Genomic DNA, 21,038 nt, shown 5'->3' on the forward strand with positions numbered 1-21,038 from the left:
CTACGTCTTGATATTCTAAGTACACCTTCCGGTACACTTACCTTGTTACGACTTACCTCATCTTCAGCGTATTTATGGTATTAGTTATGTGGGATGTGGCTTTTGAGGAGGGTGACGGGCGGTATGTACGTGCCCCAGGGCCGGCTTAAAGTAGGCTCTATTGTCCCACTTTACTGCTAAATCCGCCTTCCAGAAGTGGTTTCACGCTTCTTTCCGTGTGCCCTATGAATAGGGAATGTAGCCCATTTCTTCCACTCCATAGGCTATACCTTGACCTGTCTTATTAGCGGGGTGCTATTGTGTCCACTGTTGTGCTCTCATTCGAGGTGGGCTGGCGACGGTGGTATGTAGGCTGTGTTGGCAAGGGGTGGTTGGGTTAATCGGGGATTATCGATTGTAGAACAGGCTCCTCTAGGTGGGTTTGGGGCACCGCCAAGTCCTTAGAGTTTTAAGCGTTTGTGCTCGTAGTTCTCTGGCGGATACTTCGGTAAAGTAAGTATCAAGATTTAGGGCCAGGCATAGTGGGGTATCTAATCCCAGTTTGGGCCCTGGCTTTCGTGGGTTTAAATCAGTCGTTAGTTCCTAAGATCATCTTAATGGTGTGTTTAGGTGCATCTTGGGCTTATGACAGCTCAGTTGCATTTTGATCTTAGTTAGCTAGGATAGGCATTTTACCACTCTTTACGCCGTGTCAATAGGACGGTTGATTTGGGTTTCTTGTATGACCGCGGTGGCTGGCACAAGATTTACCAACCCTTGAAGTTAGGCTGTTGCTATAACTAAGTCAAGTTTGCACTCATTGCTTAATGTTAATTACTGCTGAATACCCGTGGGGGCGTGGCTTAGCGAGGCGTCTTGGGCTACTACTTGGGTGTGCCTGATACCCGCTCCTCAAGGCCTGTATGGGGGTAGGTGGTCGAGGGCGTTTACACTGGGGCGCGGATACTTGCATGTATATATTTAGCAAAAACCAACCGTAAGGTTAGGACTAAGTCTTTTGTCCGCAGGCATGTTTTATGCCATCTTGGCAACTTCAGTGCCATGCTTTGTGTTAAGCTATGTGGACGGGGGTGTGGTTAGCTGATAGTTGAGTGGTGAGTGAGAGTGAAGTATATGAAATTATTGCTTGTGTTTACTATTTTTAGTACTGGAGTTTCTCTAAGTCCTAGGACTAGGAGGAAATGGTGTTTCATAGTGTGTAGGCGTCGGGATAGTCCGAGTATCGTCGGGGTATTCCTGCTAGGCCTAGGAAGTGCTGGGGGAAGAACGTTAGGTTTACTCCTGTAAATATTACCCCGAAGTGGGCTTTTGCTCATGTTTGGTGTAGGGTAAACCCAGTGAGTAGTGGGAATCAGTGAGTAAATCCTGCTAGAATGGCAAAGACGGCGCCTATGGATAGGACGTAGTGGAAGTGGACACTATTTGTCTGATCCGTACTAATTACCGCCATCCTACTCCTTCTATCACTCCCCGTACTCGCCACCGGTATTACAATATTACTAACTGATTGAAACCTAAACACCACATTCTTCGACCCCGCTGGAGGAGGAGACCCAATCCTGTACCAACACCTATTCTGATTCTTCGGACACCCAGAAGTCTATATTCTGATCCTACCGGGGTTCGGAATCATCTCACACGTAGTCACGTACTACTCAGGCAAAAAGGAGCCCTTCGGCTACATGGGAATAGTCTGAGCCATACTATCCATCGGCTTCCTAGGATTCATCGTCTGAGCTCACCACATGTTTACAGTAGGAATAGACGTTGATACCCGAGCCTACTTTACATCAGCCACTATAATCATTGCCATCCCTACCGGAATCAAAGTATTTAGCTGACTAGCCACCCTGCACGGAGGAACAATCAAATGAGACCCCCCCCAATACTATGAGCTCTAGGATTTATCTTCCTATTTACCATCGGAGGATTAACAGGAATCGTTCTTGCAAACTCTTCCCTAGACATCGCCCTGCACGACACGTACTACGTAGTTGCCCACTTCCACTACGTCCTATCCATAGGCGCCGTCTTTGCCATTCTAGCAGGATTTACTCACTGATTCCCACTACTCACTGGGTTTACCCTACACCAAACATGAGCAAAAGCCCACTTCGGGGTAATATTTACAGGAGTAAACCTAACGTTCTTCCCCCAGCACTTCCTAGGCCTAGCAGGAATACCCCGACGATACTCAGACTATCCCGACGCCTACACACTATGAAACACCATTTCCTCCATCGGCTCCCTAATCTCAATAGTAGCCGTAATCATACTAATATTCATCATCTGAGAAGCCTTTTCGGCCAAACGAAAAGTCCTACAACCAGAACTAACTACCACAAACGTTGAATGAATCCACGGCTGCCCTCCCCCATACCATACTTTCGAGGAACCGGCCTTCGTCCAAGTACAAGAAAGGAAGGAATCGAACCCTCACATGCTGGTTTCAAGCCAACTGCATTAACCGCTCATGCTTCTTTCTTATGAGACGTTAGTAAACCAATTACATAGCCTTGTCAAGACTAAATCACAGGTAAAAATCCTGTACATCTCATGTGGCCAACCACTCCCAACTAGGATTCCAAGACGCCTCATCACCCATCATAGAAGAACTCGTTGAATTCCACGACCACGCCCTAATCGTTGCCCTAGCTATCTGCAGCCTAGTTCTCTACCTTTTAGCCCACATACTAACAGAAAAACTCTCGTCCAATGCTGTAGACGCCCAAGAAGTAGAGCTGATCTGGACAATCCTACCTGCTATCGTCCTGGTACTCCTCGCCCTCCCATCCCTACAAATCCTCTACATAATGGACAAAATCGATGAACCAGACCTCACCCTAAAAGCCATCGGCCACCAATGATACTGAAGCTACGAATACACAGACTTCAAAGACCTATCATTCGACTCCTACATAGTGCCCACCCCAGACTTACCCAACGGCCACTTCCGACTGCTAGAAGTTGACCACCGCGTAGTTATCCCAATAGAATCCCCCATCCGCGTGATCATTACTGCAGGAGACGTACTCCACTCCTGAGCAGTCCCAACGCTCGGAGTTAAAACAGACGCAATCCCAGGCCGACTAAACCAAACTTCATTCATTACCACCCGGCCTGGGATTTTTTACGGACAATGCTCAGAAATTTGCGGGGCTAATCACAGCTACATACCCATTGTAGTAGAATCAACCCCACTCCCACATTTCGAGGCCTGATCGTCCCTTCTATCATCATCCTAATCATTAAGAAGCTATGCAACAGCACTAGCCTTTTAAGCTAGCCAAAGAGGGACTTCCCCCTCCTTAATGATATGCCACAGCTTAACCCCGCACCATGATTTTCAATCATAATTATAACCTGATTAACCCTAGCACTCCTCATCCAACCAAAACTACTAGCCTTCACCACAACCAACCCCCCATCAAATAAGACCTCCCTCACTACCAAACCCACACCATGATCCTGACCATGAACCTAAGCTTCTTTGACCAATTTTCCAGCCCCAATCTATTTGGCATCCCCTTAATCCTACTATCCCTACTCTTCCCAGCCCTACTATTCCCGTCCCCAAACAACCGATGAATCAACAACCGCCTTTCTACTATCCAAACATGACTCCTTCACCTAATCACAAAACAACTAATAGTCCCACTCAACAAAAATGGCCACAAATGAGCCATAATATTTACATCCCTAATAATCATACTTCTTACAATCAACCTTCTAGGCCTCCTTCCGTATACATTCACCCCAACCACCCAACTATCTATGAACATAGCCCTAGCCTTCCCACTATGGCTCGCCACACTACTAACAGGCCTACGAAACCAACCATCAGCCTCTTTAGCCCACCTATTACCCGAAGGTACCCCTACACCCCTAATCCCCGCACTAATCCTGATCGAAACAACCAGCCTACTAATCCGCCCCCTAGCCCTCGGAGTCCGCCTTACAGCCAACCTTACAGCAGGACACTTACTCATCCAACTCATCTCTACAGCCTCCATTGCATTAATACCCACCCTTCCTGCAGTATCCATCCTAACAATAATCATCCTACTACTCCTAACCATCCTAGAAGTAGCAGTAGCCATAATCCAGGCCTACGTCTTCGTGCTCCTTCTAAGCCTATACTTACAAGAAAACATCTAATGGCACACCAAGCACACTCATACCACATAGTTGACCCAAGCCCTTGACCAATCTTCGGGGCAGCCGCCGCCCTACTCACAACCTCAGGATTAATCATGTGATTCCACTACAACTCATCCATACTACTAACCCTAGGCCTCATCTCAATACTCCTAGTAATACTCCAATGATGACGAGACATTGTACGAGAAAGCACCTTCCAAGGCCATCACACTCCCACAGTCCAAAAAGGCCTACGATACGGCATAATCCTTTTCATCACATCCGAAGCATTCTTCTTCTTAGGGTTCTTCTGAGCGTTCTTCCACTCGAGCCTGGCCCCAACCCCAGAACTAGGAGGCCAATGACCCCCAACAGGAATTAAACCACTCAACCCGATAGAAGTCCCCCTACTAAACACAGCCATCCTACTAGCCTCAGGCGTTACCGTAACGTGAGCCCATCACAGCATCACAGAAGGAAACCGAAAACACGCCATCCACGCCCTAACCCTAACGATCCTCCTGGGATTCTACTTCACAGCCCTACAAGCAATAGAATACCACGAAGCCCCATTCTCAATCGCCGATAGCGTCTACGGATCTACCTTCTTCGTTGCCACTGGATTCCACGGACTCCACGTAATCATCGGATCCTCCTTCCTGACCGTCTGCCTCTTCCGACTGATCAAGTTCCACTTTACATCAGACCACCACTTCGGATTCGAGGCAGCAGCCTGATACTGACACTTCGTAGACGTCATCTGACTATTCCTCTACATAACCATCTACTGATGAGGATCTTGCTCTTCTAGTATATTAATTACAATTGACTTCCAATCTCTAGAATCTGGTATAAACCCAGAGGAGAGCAATGAACGCACTCATGTTCATATTCGCCCTATCATCAATCCTAAGCGCCGCCCTAACCGCATTAAACTTCTGACTCGCCCAAATAAACCCCGACTCAGAGAAACTCTCACCGTACGAATGTGGATTCGACCCACTTGGATCTGCTCGATTACCATTCTCAGTCCGATTCTTCCTCAGTAGCCATCCTGTTCGTCCTATTCGACCTAGAAATCGCCCTCCTACTCCCCCTGCCATGAGCCGTCCAACTCCAATCCCCCCTAATGACCCTCACCTGAACTGTAGCGATCCTCCTTCTCCTAACACTCGGACTGGCCTACGAGTGAATTCAAGGGGGCCTAGAATGAGCAGAATAACAGAAAGTTAGTCTAACCAAAAAGATAGCTGGTTTCGACCCAGCAGATTACAGCCAACCCTGTAACTTTTTTATGTCGCCCCTACATTTAAGCTTCTACTCAGCCTTCATTTTCAGCGGACTAGGACTAGCCTTCCACCGAACCCACCTAGTATCCGCCCTACTATGCCTTGAAAGCATAATATTATCGATATTCGTAGGCCTATCAATATGATCCATCGAAAACCAAGTCTCCTCATTCACCATGGTACCAATTCTCATGCTAACCTTCTCAGCGTGTGAGGCGGGCACAGGCCTGGCCATCCTAGTAGCCTCCACCCGCACACATGGCTCCGACCATCTACACAACCTAAACCTCCTGCAATGCTAAAAATCATCCTACCCACAATCATACTTCTTCCAACAGCCCTGCTGTCTCCACCAAAATTTCTATGGACTAACACCACCTTATACAGCCTCCTAATCGCTGCCCTAAGCCTACAGTGATTAATCCCAACCTACTACCCCTACAAATTTTTATCCAACTGAACAGGAATTGACCAAATCTCATCCCCCCTCCTAGTACTATCCTGCTGACTACTCCCACTCATAATCATAGCAAGCCAAAACCACCTGCAACAAGAACCCCTACAACGCAAACGAATCTTTATCTCAACCTTAGTCGCAGTCCAGCCATTCATCCTACTAGCCTTTTCCACCACAGAACTAGCACTATTTTACATCTCATTTGAAGCAACCCTCATTCCCACCCTAATCTTAATCACCCGATGGGGGAACCAACCAGAACGCCTAAGCGCTGGCATCTACCTGCTATTCTACATGCCAGTAAGCTCTCTACCCCTGCTAATCACAATCATACACCTATACGTGAAAATTGGCACCCTGCACCTGCCAACCCTACAACTAACCCACCCAACCCTATCCACCTCATGGACAGGAATACTATCAGGTCTAGCACTGCTCATAGCATTCATAGTAAAAGCCCCACTATACGGCCTACACCTCTGACTGCCAAAAGCCCACGTAGAAGCACCCATCGCAGGCTCAATACTCCTCGCCGCCCTACTACTAAAGCTAGGAGGATACGGAATTATACGAGTCACTCTATTTATGGGCCCACTGTCCAACCTCCTGCACTACCCCTTCCTAACCCTGGCCCTATGAGGCGCCCTAATGACTAGCTCAATCTGCCTACGACAGACAGACCTAAAATCACTAATCGCTTATTCATCCGTTAGCCACATAGGCCTAGTTATCGCCGCAGGAATAATCCAAACCCACTGATCATTCTCAGGGGCAATGATCCTAATAATTTCCCATGGACTAACTTCCTCCATACTATTCTGCCTAGCCAACACAAACTATGAACGTACGCACAGCCGAATTCTACTACTCACACGAGGCCTACAACCTCTCCTACCACTCATAGCTACCTGATGATTGCTGGCCAATCTAACAAACATAGCCTTACCCCCAACAACAAACCTCATAGCAGAGCTAACCATTATAATCACCTTATTCAACTGATCTGCCTTCACGATCATCCTAACAGGAATCGCAACCCTACTAACCGCCTCCTACACCTTATTCATACTACTAATGACCCAACGAGGCTCAATCCCCTCCCACATCACATCTATGCAAAACTCAACCACGCGAGAACACCTGCTCATAACACTCCACATTATCCCAATATTCCTCCTAATCCTCAAACCCGAACTGATCTCCGGAATCCCCTCATGCAAGTATAGTTTAAACCAAACATTAGACTGTGATTCTAAGAATAGAAGTTCAAACCTTCTTACCTGCCGAGGGGAGGGTTTAACCAACAAGAGCTGCTAACTCTTACATCTGAGCCTAAAACCTCAGCCCCCTTACTTTTAAAGGATAACAGCAATCCACTGGTCTTAGGAACCACCCATCTTGGTGCAAATCCAAGTAAAAGTAGTGAACCCCACACTACTAATCAACTCCCTCACACTACTCACGCTGACAATCCTCCTAACCCCAATCATCCTGCCATTTCTATTTAAAAACTTTAAAAACACCCCACAAGCCACCACCCGCGCTGTTAAAACCGCATTCCTAATTAGCCTAGCCCCTACAACCGCATTCATCTACTCGGGAGTAGAATCTGTCACCTGCCACTGGGAGTGAAAATTCATTATAAACTTTAAAATCCCCCTGAGCCTAAAAATAGACCAATACTCAATAACATTTCTTCCAATCGCCCTATTTGTAACATGATCAATCCTACAATTCGCCATATGATACATGGCCTCAGAGCCATACGTAACAAAATTTTTCACCTACCTACTGACATTCCTAGTCGCCATACTCCTCCTAACAACCGCAAACAACATATTCCTCCTATTCGTAGGCTGGGAAGGAGTACGAATCATGTCCTTCCTTCTCATCGGCTGATGACAAGGCCGAGCAGATGCCAACACCGCCGCCCTACAAGCCGTAATCTACAACCGAATCGGAGACGTCGGACTGATCCTGAGCATAGCATGACTAGCTTCAACATTCAACACCTGAGAGATCCAACAAGCCGTACACCCCCACCAAACCCCAATCCTCCCCCTCATAGGATTAATCCTCGCAGCCGCAGGAAAATCCGCCCAATTTGGACTCCACCCATGACTGCCCGCAGCAATAGAAGGCCCCACCCCAGTATCAGCCCTACTGCACTCCAGTACCATAGTAGTAGCCGGAATCTTCCTGCTCATCCGCATGCACCCCCTGCTAGCCACCAACCAGACAGCCCTAACTGCCTGCCTATGCCTAGGTGCTCTATCAACCCTATTCGCTGCCACATGCGCCCTAACCCAAAATGACATCAAAAAAATCATTGCTTTCTCAACATCCAGCCAACTAGGACTAATAATAGTCACTATCGGACTAAACCTCCCACAACTAGCCTTCCTACACATCTCAACCCATGCCTTCTTTAAAGCCATACTATTCCTATGCTCAGGGTCTATCATCCACAACCTAAACGGAGAACAAGATATCCGAAAGATAGGAGGCCTACAGAAAATACTCCCAGTCACTACTTCCTGCCTAACCATCGGAAACCTGGCGCTGATAGGAACCCCATTCCTAGCCGGATTCTACTCAAAAGACCTCATCATCGAAAGCTTAAACACATCATACCTAAATACTTGAGCCCTACTCCTAACCCTTATAGCCACAGCATTCACCGCAACCTACAGCATCCGCATAACCATCCTAGTCCAAGCTGGACAAACCCGAATCCCCCCAATAGTATCAATAAACGAAAACAACCCACTAATCACCGCCCCCCTAACCCGACTCGCCCTAGGCAGCATTACAGCAGGAATAATCATTACCTCTTTCATCACACCAACCAAAACCCCCCCAATAACCATACCCCTTATCACCAAAACCGCTGCCATCCTCATAACAATCCTAGGAATCATCCTAGCCCTAGAACTATCGAACATAACACACACCCTCACTCACCCCAAACCAAACCCCCTCATAAACTTCTCCTCTGCATTAGGGTACTTCAACCCCCTAGTACACCGATTCTTCTCCAAAAACCTACTAGAAAAGGGACAAAACATTGCCCTACACTTGATCGACCTCTCCTGACTCAAAAAAATAGGGCCAGAGGGCCTTGCTGAACTACAAGTAGCCGCAAGCAAAGCCGCAACCTCAATACACACAGGGCTAATTAAGGCCTACCTAGGATCCTTCGCCCTCTCCATCCTGGTAATAATCCTAATAACACACAGACTCACTAATGGCCCCTAACATCCGCAAATCCCATCCCCTACTAAAAATAATCAACAACTCCCTAATCGACCTACCCGCCCCCTCCAACATCTCTGCCTGATGAAACTTCGGCTCCCTTCTAGCCATCTGCTTAGCCACACAAATCCTAACAGGCCTGCTACTAGCCATACACTACACCGCAGACACTTCACTCGCCTTCTCCTCAGTAGCTCACACATGCCGAGACGTCCAGTACGGATGGCTCATCCGCAACCTCCACGCCAACGGTGCTTCGCTCTTCTTTATCTGCATCTACTTACACATCGGACGAGGCCTCTACTACGGCTCCTACCTATACAAAGAAACCTGAAACACAGGAGTAATCCTCCTACTCACCCTAATAGCAACTGCCTTCGTAGGGTATGTCCTACCATGAGGACAAATGTCATTCTGAGGGGCCACCGTAATCACCAACCTATTCTCAGCCATCCCGTACATTGGGCAAACTCTAGTAGAATGAGCCTGAGGAGGATTCTCAGTAGACAATCCAACCTTAACCCGATTCTTCGCCATCCACTTCCTACTGCCCTTCCTAATTGCAGGAATCACCCTAGTCCACCTAACCTTCCTACACGAATCAGGCTCAAATAACCCACTAGGAATCGTATCAGACTGCGACAAAATCCCATTCCACCCATACTTCTCCATTAAAGACAGCTTAGGGCTTACCCTAATAATCACCCCCCTAATAGCACTAGCCCTATTTTCACCGAACCTCCTGGTTCTTGGAATCCTAGTTGGGAGTGGTTGGCCACATGAGATGTACAGGATTTTTACCTGTGATTTAGTCTTGACAAGGCTATGTAATTGGTTTACTAACGTCTCATAAGAAAGAAGCATGAGCGGTTAATGCAGTTGGCTTGAAACCCATCCCCAGTGGTGCAAGTGCACTCTCTGAACTCACTGAAGTGCATCCCCAGTGGTGCCAGTGCACTCTCTGCACTCACTGCACTGCATCCCCAGTGGTGCCAGTGCAATCTCTGGACTCACTGCAGAGCATCCCCAGTGGTGCCAGTGCACTCTGTGGACTCACTGTAGTGCATCCCCAGTGGTGCCAGTGCACTCTCTGGACTCACTGCAGTGCATCCCCAGTGGTGCCAGTGCAATCTCTGGACTCACTGCAGTGCATCCCCAGTGGTGCCAGTGCACTCTCTGGACTCACTGCAGTGCATCCCCAGTGGTGCCAGTGCGCTCTCCGGAGTCACAGCACTGCATCCCCAGTGGTGCCAGTGCACTCACTGGACACACTGTACTGCATCACAGGTGGTGCCAGTGCACTCTCTGGACTCACTGCAGTGCATCCCCAGTGGTGCCAGTGCACTCTCTGGACTCACTGCAGTGCATCCCCAGTGGTGCCAGTGCACTCTCTGGACTCACTGCACTGCATCCCCAGTGGTGCCAGTGCACTCTCTGCACTCACTGCACTGCATTCCCAGTGGTGCCAGTGCAGTCTCTGGACTCACTGCAGTGCATCCCCAGTGGTGCCAGAGCACTCTCTGGACTCACTGCACTGCATCCCCAGTGGTGCCAGTGCACTCTCTGGACTCACTGCACCGCATCCCCAGTGGTGTCAGTACACTCTCTGGACTCACTGAAGTGCATCCCCAGTGGTGCCAGTGCAATCTCTGGACTCACTGTAGTGCATCCCCAGTGGTGCCAGTGCACTCTCTGGACTCACTGCAGTGCATCCCCAGTGGTGCTAGTGCACTCTCTGGACTCACTGTACTGCATCACCAGTGGTGCCAGTGCACTCTCTGGACTCACAGCAGTGCATTCCCAGTGGTGCCAGTGCACTCTCTGGACTCACTGCACTGCATCCCCAGTGGTGCCAATGCACTCTCTGGACTCACTGCACTGCATCCCCAGTGGTGCCAGTGAAGTCTCTGGACTCACTGCACTGCATCCCCAGTGGTGCCAGTGCACTGTCTGGACTCACTGCACTGCATCCCCAGTGGTGCCAGTGCACTCTCTGGACTCACTGCACTGCATCCCCAGTGGTGCCAGTGCACTCTCTCGAGTCACTGCACTACATCCCCAGTGGTGCCAGTGCACTCACTGGACTCACTGTACTGCATCATCGGTGGTGCCAGTGCACTCTCTGGACTCACTGCACTGCATCCCCAGTGGTGCCAGTGCACTCTCTGGACTCACTGCACTGCAGGCCCAGTGGTACCAGTGCACTCACTGGACTCACTGTACTGCATCACCAGTGGTGCCAGTGCACTCTCTGGACTCACTGCACTGCATCCCCAGTGGTTCCAGTGCATTCACTGGACTCACTGTACTGCATCTCCAGTGGTGCCTGTGCACTCTCTGGACTCACTGCACTGCATCCCCAGTGGTGCCAGTGAGCTCTCTGGACTCACTGCACTGCATCCCCAGTGGTGCCAGTGTACTCACAGGATTCACTGCACTGCATCCCCAGTGGTGCTAGTGCACTCTCTGGACTCACTGCAGTGCATCCCCAGTGGTGCCAGTGCACTCTCTGGACTCACTGAAGTGCATTCTCAGTGGTGCCAGTGCACTCTCTGGGCTCACTGAAGTGCATCCCCAGTGGTGCCAGTACACTCACTGGACTCACTGCACTGCATCCCCAGTGGTGCCAGTGCACTCTCTGGACTCACTGCACTGCATCCCCAGTGGTGCCAGTGCACTCTCTGCACTCACTGCACTGCATCCCCAGTCGTGCCAGTGCACTCTCTGCACTCACTTCACTGCATCCCCAGTGGTGCCAGTGCACTCTCTGGACTCACTGCACTGCATCCCCAGTGGTGCCAGTGAAGTCTTTGGACTCACTGCACTGCATCCCCAGTGGTGCCAGTGCACTCTCTGGAGTCACTGAAGTGCATCCCCAGTGGTGCCAGTGCACTCTCTGGACTCACTGCACTGCATCCCCAGTGGTGCCAGTGCACTCTGTGGACTCACTGTACTGCATCCCCACTGGTGCCAGTGCACTCTCTGGACTCACTGTACTGCATCCCCAGTGGTGACAGTGCACTCTCTGGACTAACTGCAGTGCATCCCCAGTGGTGCCAGTGCACTCTCTGGACTCACTGCAGTGCATCCCCAGTAGTGCCAGTGCACTCTCTGGTCTCACTGCACTGCATCCCCAGTGGTGCCAGTGCACTCTCTGGACTCACTGCACTGCATCCCCAGTGGTGCCAGTGCACTGTCTGGACTCACTGCAGTGCATCCCCAGGGGTGTCAGTGCACTCTCTGGACTCACTGTACTGCACCCCCAGTGGTGCCAGTGCACTCACTGGACTGACTGCACTGCATCCCCAGTGGTGCCAGTGCGCTCTCTGGAGTCACAGCACTGCATCCCCAGTGGTGCCAGTGCACTCACTGGACTCACTGCACTGCATCACAGGTGGTGCCAGTGCACTCTCTGGACTCACTGCAATGAATCCCCGGTGGTGCCAGTGTACTCTCTGCAGTCACTGCGCTGCATCCCCAGTGGTGCCAGTGCACTCACTGGACTCACTGGACTGCATCCCCAGTGGTGCCAGTGCACTCTCTGGACTCACTGCACTGCATCCCCAGTGGTGCCAGTGCACTCTCTGGACTCACTGCACTGCAGGCCCAGTGGTGCCAGTGCACTCTCTGGACTCACTGCACTGCATCCCCAGTCGTGTCAGTGCACTCTCTGGACTCACTGTGCTGCATCCCCAGTGGTTCCAGTGCACTCTCTGGACTCACTGCAGTGTAACCCCTGTGGTGCCAGTGCACTCTGTGCTCTCAGTGCAATGCATCCCCAGTGGTGCCAGTGCACTCTCTGGACTCACCGCAGTGCAGCCCAAGTGGTGCCAGTGCACTCTCTGGACTCACTGCAGTGCAGCCCCTTAGTTGCCAGTGCACTCTCTGGACTCACTGTACTGCATCACCAGTGGTGCCAGTGCACTCTCTGGACTCACTGCACTGCATCCCCAGTGGTGCCAGTGCAATCTCTGGACTCACTGCACTGCATCCCCAGTGGTGCCAGTGCACTCTCTGGACTCACTGCACTGCATCCCCAGTTTTGCCAGTGAAGTCTTTGGACTCACTGCACTGCATCCCCAGTGGTGCCAGTGTACTCTCTGGAGTCACTGAAGTGCATCCCCAGTGGTGCCAGTGCACTCTCTGGACTCACTGCAGTGCATCCCCAGTGGTGCCAGTGCACTCTCTGGACTCACTGCACTGCATCCGCTCATGATCGGAGGATTGGGCAACTGAGTAGTCCCCCTCATAATCGGTGCCCCCGACATAGCATTCCCGCGAATAAACAACATAAGCTTTTGACTCCTCCCCCCATCATTCCTCCTACTACTAGTCTCATCCACTGTAGAAGCTGGTGCCGGCACAGGCTGAACTGTCTACCCTCCCCTAGCAGGTAACCTTGCCCACGCCGGAGCTTCAGTAGACCTGGCTATCTTCTCACTCCACTTAGCCGGTATCTCCTCCATCCTTGGGGCCATCAACTTTATCACCACAGCCATCAACATAAAACCCCCCGCACTCTCACAATACCAAACCCCACTATTTGTCTGATCCGTACTAATTACCGCCATCCTACTCCTTCTATCACTCCCCGTACTCGCCGCCGGTATTACAATATTACTAACTGATCGAAACCTAAACACCACATTCTTCGACCCCGCTGGAGGAGGAGACCCAATCCTGTACCAACACCTATTCTGATTCTTCGGACACCCAGAAGTCTATATTCTGATCCTACCGGGGTTCGGAATCATCTCACACGTAGTCACGTACTACTCAGGCAAAAAGGAGCCCTTCGGCTACATGGGAATAGTCTGAGCCATACTATCCATCGGCTTCCTAGGATTCATTGTCTGAGCTCACCACATGTTTACAGTAGGAATAGACGTTGATACCCGAGCCTACTTTACATCAGCCACTATAATCATTGCCATCCCTACCGGAATCAAAGTATTTAGCTGACTAGCCACCCTGCACGGAGGAACAATCAAATGAGACCCCCCCAATACTATGAGCTCTAGGATTTATCTTCCTATTTACCATCGGAGGATTAACAGGAATCGTTCTTGCAAACTCTTCCCTAGACATCGCCCTGCACGACACGTACTACGTAGTTGCCCACTTCCACTACGTCCTATCCATAGGCGCCGTCTTTGCCATTCTAGCAGGATTTACTCACTGATTCCCACTACTCACTGGGTTTACCCTACACCAAACATGAGCAAAAGCCCACTTCGGGGTAATATTTACAAGAGTAAACCTAACGTTCTTCCCCCAGCACTTCCTAGGCCTAGCAGGAATACCCCGATGATACTCGGACTATCCCAATTCCTACACACTATGAAACACCATTTCCTCCATCGGCTCCCTAATCTCAATAGTAGCCGTAATCATACTAATATTCATCATCTGAGAAGCCTTTCCGGCCAAACGAAAAGTCCTACAACCAGAACTAACTACCACAAACGTTGAATGAATCCACGGCTGCCCTCCCCCATACCATACTTTCGAGGAACCGGCCTTCGTCCAAGTACAAGAAAGGAAGGAATCGAACCCTCACATGCTGGTTTCAAGCCAACTGCATTAACCGCTCATGCTTCTTTCTTATGAGACGTTAGTAAACCAATTACATAGCCTTGTCAAGACTAAATCACAGGTAAAAATCCTGTACATCTCATGTGGCCAACCACTCCCAACTAGGATTCCAAGACGCCTCATCACCCATCATAGAAGAACTCGTTGAATTCCACGACCACGCCCTAATCGTTGCCCTAGCTATCTGCAGCCTAGTTCTCTACCTTTTAGCCCACATACTAACAGAAAAACTCTCGTCCAATGCTGTAGACGCCCAAGAAGTAGAGCTGATCTGGACAATCCTACCTGCTATCGTCCTGGTACTCCTCGCCCTCCCATCCCTACTTTGTATCCTCTACATAATGGACAAAATCGATGAACCAGACCTCACCCTAAAAGCCATCGGCCACCAATGATACTGAAGCTACGAATACACAGACTTCAAAGACCTATCATTCGACTCCTACATAGTGCCCACCCCAGACTTACCCAACGGCCACTTCCGACTGCTAGAAGTTGACCACCGCGTAGTTATCCCAATAGAATCCCCCATCCGCGTGATCATTACTGCAGGAGACGTACTCCACTCCTGAGCAGTCCCAACGCTCGGAGTTAAAACAGACGCAATCCCAGGCCGACTAAACCAAACTTCATTCATTACCACCCGGCCTGGGATTTTTTACGGACAATGCTCAGAAATTTGCGGGGCTAATCACAGCTACATACCCATTGTAGTAGAATCAACCCCACTCCCACATTTCGAGGCCTGATCGTCCCTTCTATCATCATCCTAATCATTAAGAAGCTATGCAACAGCACTAGCCTTTTAAGCTAGCCAAAGAGGGACTTCCCCCTCCTTAATGATATGCCACAGCTTAACCCCGCACCATGATTTTCAATCATAATTATAACCTGATTAACCCTAGCACTCCTCATCCAACCAAAACTACTAGCCTTCACCACAACCAACCCCCCATCAAATAAGACCTCCCTCACTACCAAACCCACACCATGATCCTGACCATGAACCTAAGCTTCTTTGACCAATTTTCCAGCCCCAATCTATTTGGCATCCCCTTAATCCTACTATCCCTACTCTTCCCAGCCCTACTATTCCCGTCCCCAAACAACCGATGAATCAACAACCGCCTTTCTACTATCCAAACATGACTCCTTCACCTAATCACAAAACAACTAATAGTCCCACTCAACAAAAATGGCCACAAATGAGCCATAATATTTACATCCCTAATAATCATACTTCTTACAATCAACCTTCTAGGCCTCCTTCCATATACATTCACCCCAACCACCCAACTATCTATGAACATAGCCCTAGCCTTCCCACTATGGCTCGCCACACTACTAACAGGCATGTTTAACCATGTACGTGCCCCAGGGCCGGCTTAAAGTAGGCTCTATTGTCCCACTTTACTGCTAAATCCGCCTTCCAGAAGTGGTTTCACGCTTCTTTCCGTGTGCCCTATGAATAGGGAATGTAGCCCATTTCTTCCACTCCATAGGCTATACCTTGACCTGTCTTATTAGCGGGGTGCTATTGTGTCCACTGTTGTGCTCTCATTCGAGGTGGGCTGGCGACGGCGGTATGTAGGCTGTGTTGGCAAGGGGTGGTTGGGTTAATCGGGGATTATCGATTGTAGAACAGGCTCCTCTAGGTGGGTTTGGGGCACCGCCAAGTCCTTAGAGTTTTAAGCGTTTGTGCTCGTAGTTCTCTGGCGGATACTTCGGTAAAGTAAGTATCAAGATTTAGGGCCAGGCATAGTGGGGTATCTAATCCCAGTTTGGGCCCTGGCTTTCGTGGGTTTAAATCAGTCGTTAGTTCCTAAGATCATCTTAATGGTGTGTTTAGGTGCATCTTGGGCTTATGACAGCTCAGTTGCATTTTGATCTTAGTTAGCTAGGATAGGCATTTTACCACTCTTTACGCCGTGTCAATAGGACGGTTGATTTGGGTTTCTTGTATGACCGCGGTGGCTGGCACAAGATTTACCAACCCTTGAAGTTAGGCTGTTGCTATAACTAAGTCAAGTTTGCACTCATTGCTTAATGTTAATTACTGCTGAATACCCGTGGGGGCGTGGCTTAGCGAGGCGTCTTGGGCTACTACTTGGGTGTGCCTGATACCCGCTCCTCAAGGCCTGTATGGGGGTAGGTGGTCGAGGGCGTTTACACTGGGGCGCGGATACTTGCATGTATATATTTAGCAAAAACCAACCGTAAGGTTAGGACTAAGTCTTTTGTCCGCAGGCATGTTTTATGCCATCTTGGCAACTTCAGTGCCATGCTTTGTGTTAAGCTATGTGGACGGGGGTGTGGTTAGCTGATAGTTGAGTGGTGAGTGAGAGTGAAGTATATGAAATTATTGCTTGTGTTTACTATTTTTAGTACTGGAGTTTCTCTAAGTCCTAGGACTAGGAGGAAATGGTGTTTCATAGTGTGTAGGCGTCGGGATAGTCCGAGTATCGTCGGGGTATTCCTGCTAGGCCTAGGAAGTGCTGGGGGAAGAACGTTAGGTTTACTCCTGTAAATATTACCCCGAAGTGGGCTTTTGCTCATGTTTGGTGTAGGGTAAACCCAGTGAGTAGTGGGAATCAGTGAGTAAATCCTGCTAGAATGGCAAAGACGGCGCCTATGGATAGGACGTAGTGGAAGTGGGCAACTACGTAGTACGTGTCGTGCAGGGCGATGTCTAGGGAAGAGTTTGCAAGAACGATTCCTGTTAATCCTCCGATGGTAAATAGGAAGATAAATCCTAGAGCTCATAGTATTGGGGGGGGTCTCATTTGATTGTTCCTCCGTGCAGGGTGGCTAGTCAGCTAAATACTTTGATTCCGGTAGGGATGGCAATGATTATAGTGGCTGATGTAAAGTAGGCTCGGGTATCAACGTCTATTCCTACTGTAAACATGTGGTGAGCTCAGACGATGAATCCTAGGAAGCCGATGGATAGTATGGCTCAGACTATTCCCATGTAGCCGAAGGGCTCCTTTTTGCCTGAGTAGTACGTGACTACGTGTGAGATGATTCCGAACCCCGGTAGGATCAGAATATAGACTTCTGGGTGTCCGAAGAATCAGAATAGGTGTTGGTACAGGATTGGGTCTCCTCCTCCAGCGGGGTCGAAGAATGTGGTGTTTAGGTTTCGATCAGTTAGTAATATTGTAATACCGGCAGCGAGTACGGGGAGTGATAGAAGGAGTAGGATGGCGGTAATTAGTACGGATCAGACAAATAGTGGGGTTTGGTATTGTGAGAGTGCGGGGGGTTTTATGTTGATGGCTGTGGTGATAAAGTTGATGGCCCCAAGGATGGAGGAGATACCGGCTAAGTGGAGTGAGAAGATAGCCAGGTCTACTGAAGCTCCGGCGTGGGCAAGGTCACCTGCTAGGGGAGGGTAGACAGTTCAGCCTGTGCCGGCGCCAGCTTCTACAGTGGATGAGGCTAGTAGGAGGAGGAATGATGGGGGGAGGAGTCAAAAGCTTATGTTGTTTATTCGCGGGAATGCTATGTCGGGGGCACCGATTATGAGGGGGACTAATCAGTTGCCGAATCCTCCGATCATGATGGGTATGACTATAAAGAAGCTTATTACAAAGGCGTGAGCGGTAACGATTACATTGTAAATTTGGTCGTCGCCTAGGAGAGTTCCTGGTTGTCCTAGTTCTGCGCGGATTAATAGGCTGAGTGCGGTGCCGACTATTCCTGCTCATGCCCCGAAGATGAGGTACAGGGTGCCAATATCCTTATGGTTAGTGGAAAATAGTCATCGGTTGATGAAGGTGACGGGTAAGATGGCTGAGTGTTGAAGCGTTAGGCTGTAGTCCTTTTTACAGAGGTTTAATTCCTCTTCTTATCGGCTCTGTAGTGAAATTCATGTTGAGTTGCAAGCTCATCGATGCGCACTAGGGTGCGTCAGGGTCTTTGTAGGCAGAAGCCAATTGGTTTAGGCATTTAGCTGTTAACTAGAGTTTTGTGGGATCGAAGCCCATCTGTCTAGGGAGGCTTTAGCTTAATTAAAGCGTCTGACTTGCATTCAGAAGATACAGGTTAATATTCTGTAAGTCTTAATGTGCAGAAACTAAGAGGGTTTAACTCTTATTTAAGGCTTTGAAGGCCTTCGGTTTGGGGTGTTATCCTAAGTTTCTAGACAATGGCATGTATTATTGGGGACAGGGGAAGTAAGAGGATTGATAGTGAGGCAAGGACCGCAGTAGGTGTGCTTGGGGCTTTGCTAGTGTATCATTGTTTTATGTGGTTAGAGGAGTTGGGGGGAAGGGTAATTGTTGAGTGGTATGCGAGGCGTAGGTAGAAGAAGAGGCTGAGCAGTGATAGCATGGCAATTGCCATGGCTGCTGGTGTTATTTCCTGTTTAGTTAGTTCTTGGATGATAAGTCACTTTGGTATAAAGCCTGTTAATGGGGGGAGGCCTGCTAGGGATAAAAGTACTAGTATTAGGGTGGCGTTTAGCACTGGGGTTTTTGTTCATGAGGTTGTGATCATGGATAGGTTAAGGGCTTTGATTTTGTTAAGGGCTAGGAATACGGCTGATGTTATGATTGTGTATAGGTAGAAGGTAAGTAAGGCCAATTTGGGGCTGTAAACTAGGATGATGGCGATTCAGCCTAAGTGGGAGATGGACGAGAAGGCTAGGATTTTGCGTGTTTGTGTTTGGCTCAGTCCTATTCAGCCTCCTAGTGCTGTTGAGGCTAGGGCCATGGCGGTGAGTAGAGCTGGGTCGAGGGATTTGGATGTTAGTAGGAGCAGGGTTAGTGGGGGGAATTTTATGAGGGTCGAGAGTAGCAGGGCTGTTATTAGTGGCGATCCTTGTAGTACTTCTGGGAATCAGAAGTGAAATGGCACTAGGCCCAGTTTAATAGCGATTGCTGCTGTCAGTAGTAGACAGGAGGTTGGGTGGTTTATTTGTGTGATGTCTCATTGGCCGGTGACTCAGGCATTGGTTATGCTAGAGAATAGGACCAGGGCGGAAGCAGCTGCTTGGGTTAGGAAGTATTTCGTTGCGGCTTCTACTGCTCGTGGGTGGTGGGATTTGGCAATTAGGGGAATGATGGCTAGTGTGTTGATCTCCAGTCCTGTCCAGGCCAGAACTCAGTGGTTGCTGGAAATTGTGATTGTGGTGCCCAAGATGAGGCTGAAGGTTATGATTGGGGTCGCGTAAGGGTTCATTAGTAGAGGAGGGGGTTAAACCATCATTTTCGGGGTATGGGCCCGATAGCTTGATTAGCTGACTCTACTAGAAAATAATATAAGGGAAGTATGGAGAATTTTGATTTCTCTTGTGTGGGTTCAATTCCTACTTTTCTAAGGTCAACAGGAAATGAGAGGGCTGTTATACCTCTATGTTCACTTTATCATAGTGACCCTTTGTAGTTCAGGCACATTTCCTTATGTAAGGAGGTAGGCCTGCATAGCAGATAGGTATGCTGATGTGTCAGAGGCACAGAGCTAGTGTGAGGGGTAGGAAGTTTTTTCATAGTAGGTGCATTAGTTGGTCATATCGGAATCGTGGGTATGAAGCTCGGACCCATAAGAAACCAGAAGATAGTAGGAGGACTTTTGTGGCTAGGATGACGGGGAATAGTTCTGTGGGTGGCCCTAGGGCGCTTGGGTTTAGGAATATGATGGCTGTAAGTGTATTTATTAGCATAATGTTCGCATATTCAGCTAGGAAGAATAAGGCGAAGGGTCCTGCGGCGTATTCAACGTTAAACCCTGAGACTAGCTCAGATTCACCCTCTGTGAGGTCAAAAGGAGCTCGGTTTGTCTCTGCTAGGGTGGATACGTATCATATTATTGCTAGGGGTCATGAGGAGAAAATGAAGTATAGAGGCTCCTGTGCGACGGCAAAGGAGCTGAGTGTGTAGCTTCCGCTTAGTATGATTATTGATAGCAGGATTATGGCCAGTGTCACTTCGTATGAAATGGTCTGTGCTACTGCCCGTAGGGCTCCGATTAGTGCGTATTTTGAGTTCGAGGCTCAGCCTGATCATAGGACTGAGTAGACGGCTAGGCTTGACATGGCTATTAGGAAGAGAACTCCGAGGTTTAGATCTGCTAGGGGAAATGGGAGTGGTAGTGGTGCTCAAGTGCTGAGGGCTAGGACAAGGGCTAGTATTGGTATCAGAATGAATAGAAGTGGGGAAGAGGTAGAGGGTCGGATGGGCTCTTTGGTAAATAGTTTCAGTCCGTCCGCAAATGGTTGAAGTAGGCCAAAAGGCCCGACAACGTTAGGGCCTTTGCGGGATTGTATGTAGCTTAGGATTTTCCGTTCTACTAGGGTTAGG

At 49.2% G+C, this 21,038-nt stretch overlaps 1 long non-coding RNA gene across 2 annotated transcripts in view; it reads right to left on the bottom strand.

Annotated features, from left to right (window-relative positions):
* LOC308198066 overlaps positions 1 to 21,038 on the bottom strand; it is a 35,871-nt gene that overhangs the window by 8,074 nt on the left and 6,759 nt on the right. The window contains exons 2-3 of one of the 2 annotated variants that reach the window (XR_013953567.1): positions 15,676 to 15,894; positions 3,412 to 3,630 (exon numbers count right to left, since the gene is read on the bottom strand). This is a non-coding gene — a long non-coding RNA (uncharacterized lncRNA). Of the gene's footprint in view, positions 1 to 1,884; positions 3,631 to 15,675; positions 15,895 to 21,038 lie in introns of those variants that run through there. The other variant, XR_013953568.1, reaches the window with a different exon arrangement.

Source organism: Anser brachyrhynchus (genome assembly GCF_964034855.1).
Source record: "Anser brachyrhynchus genome assembly, chromosome: 7".
In the NCBI taxonomy this organism is placed as follows: Eukaryota; Metazoa; Chordata; class Aves; order Anseriformes; family Anatidae; genus Anser; species Anser brachyrhynchus.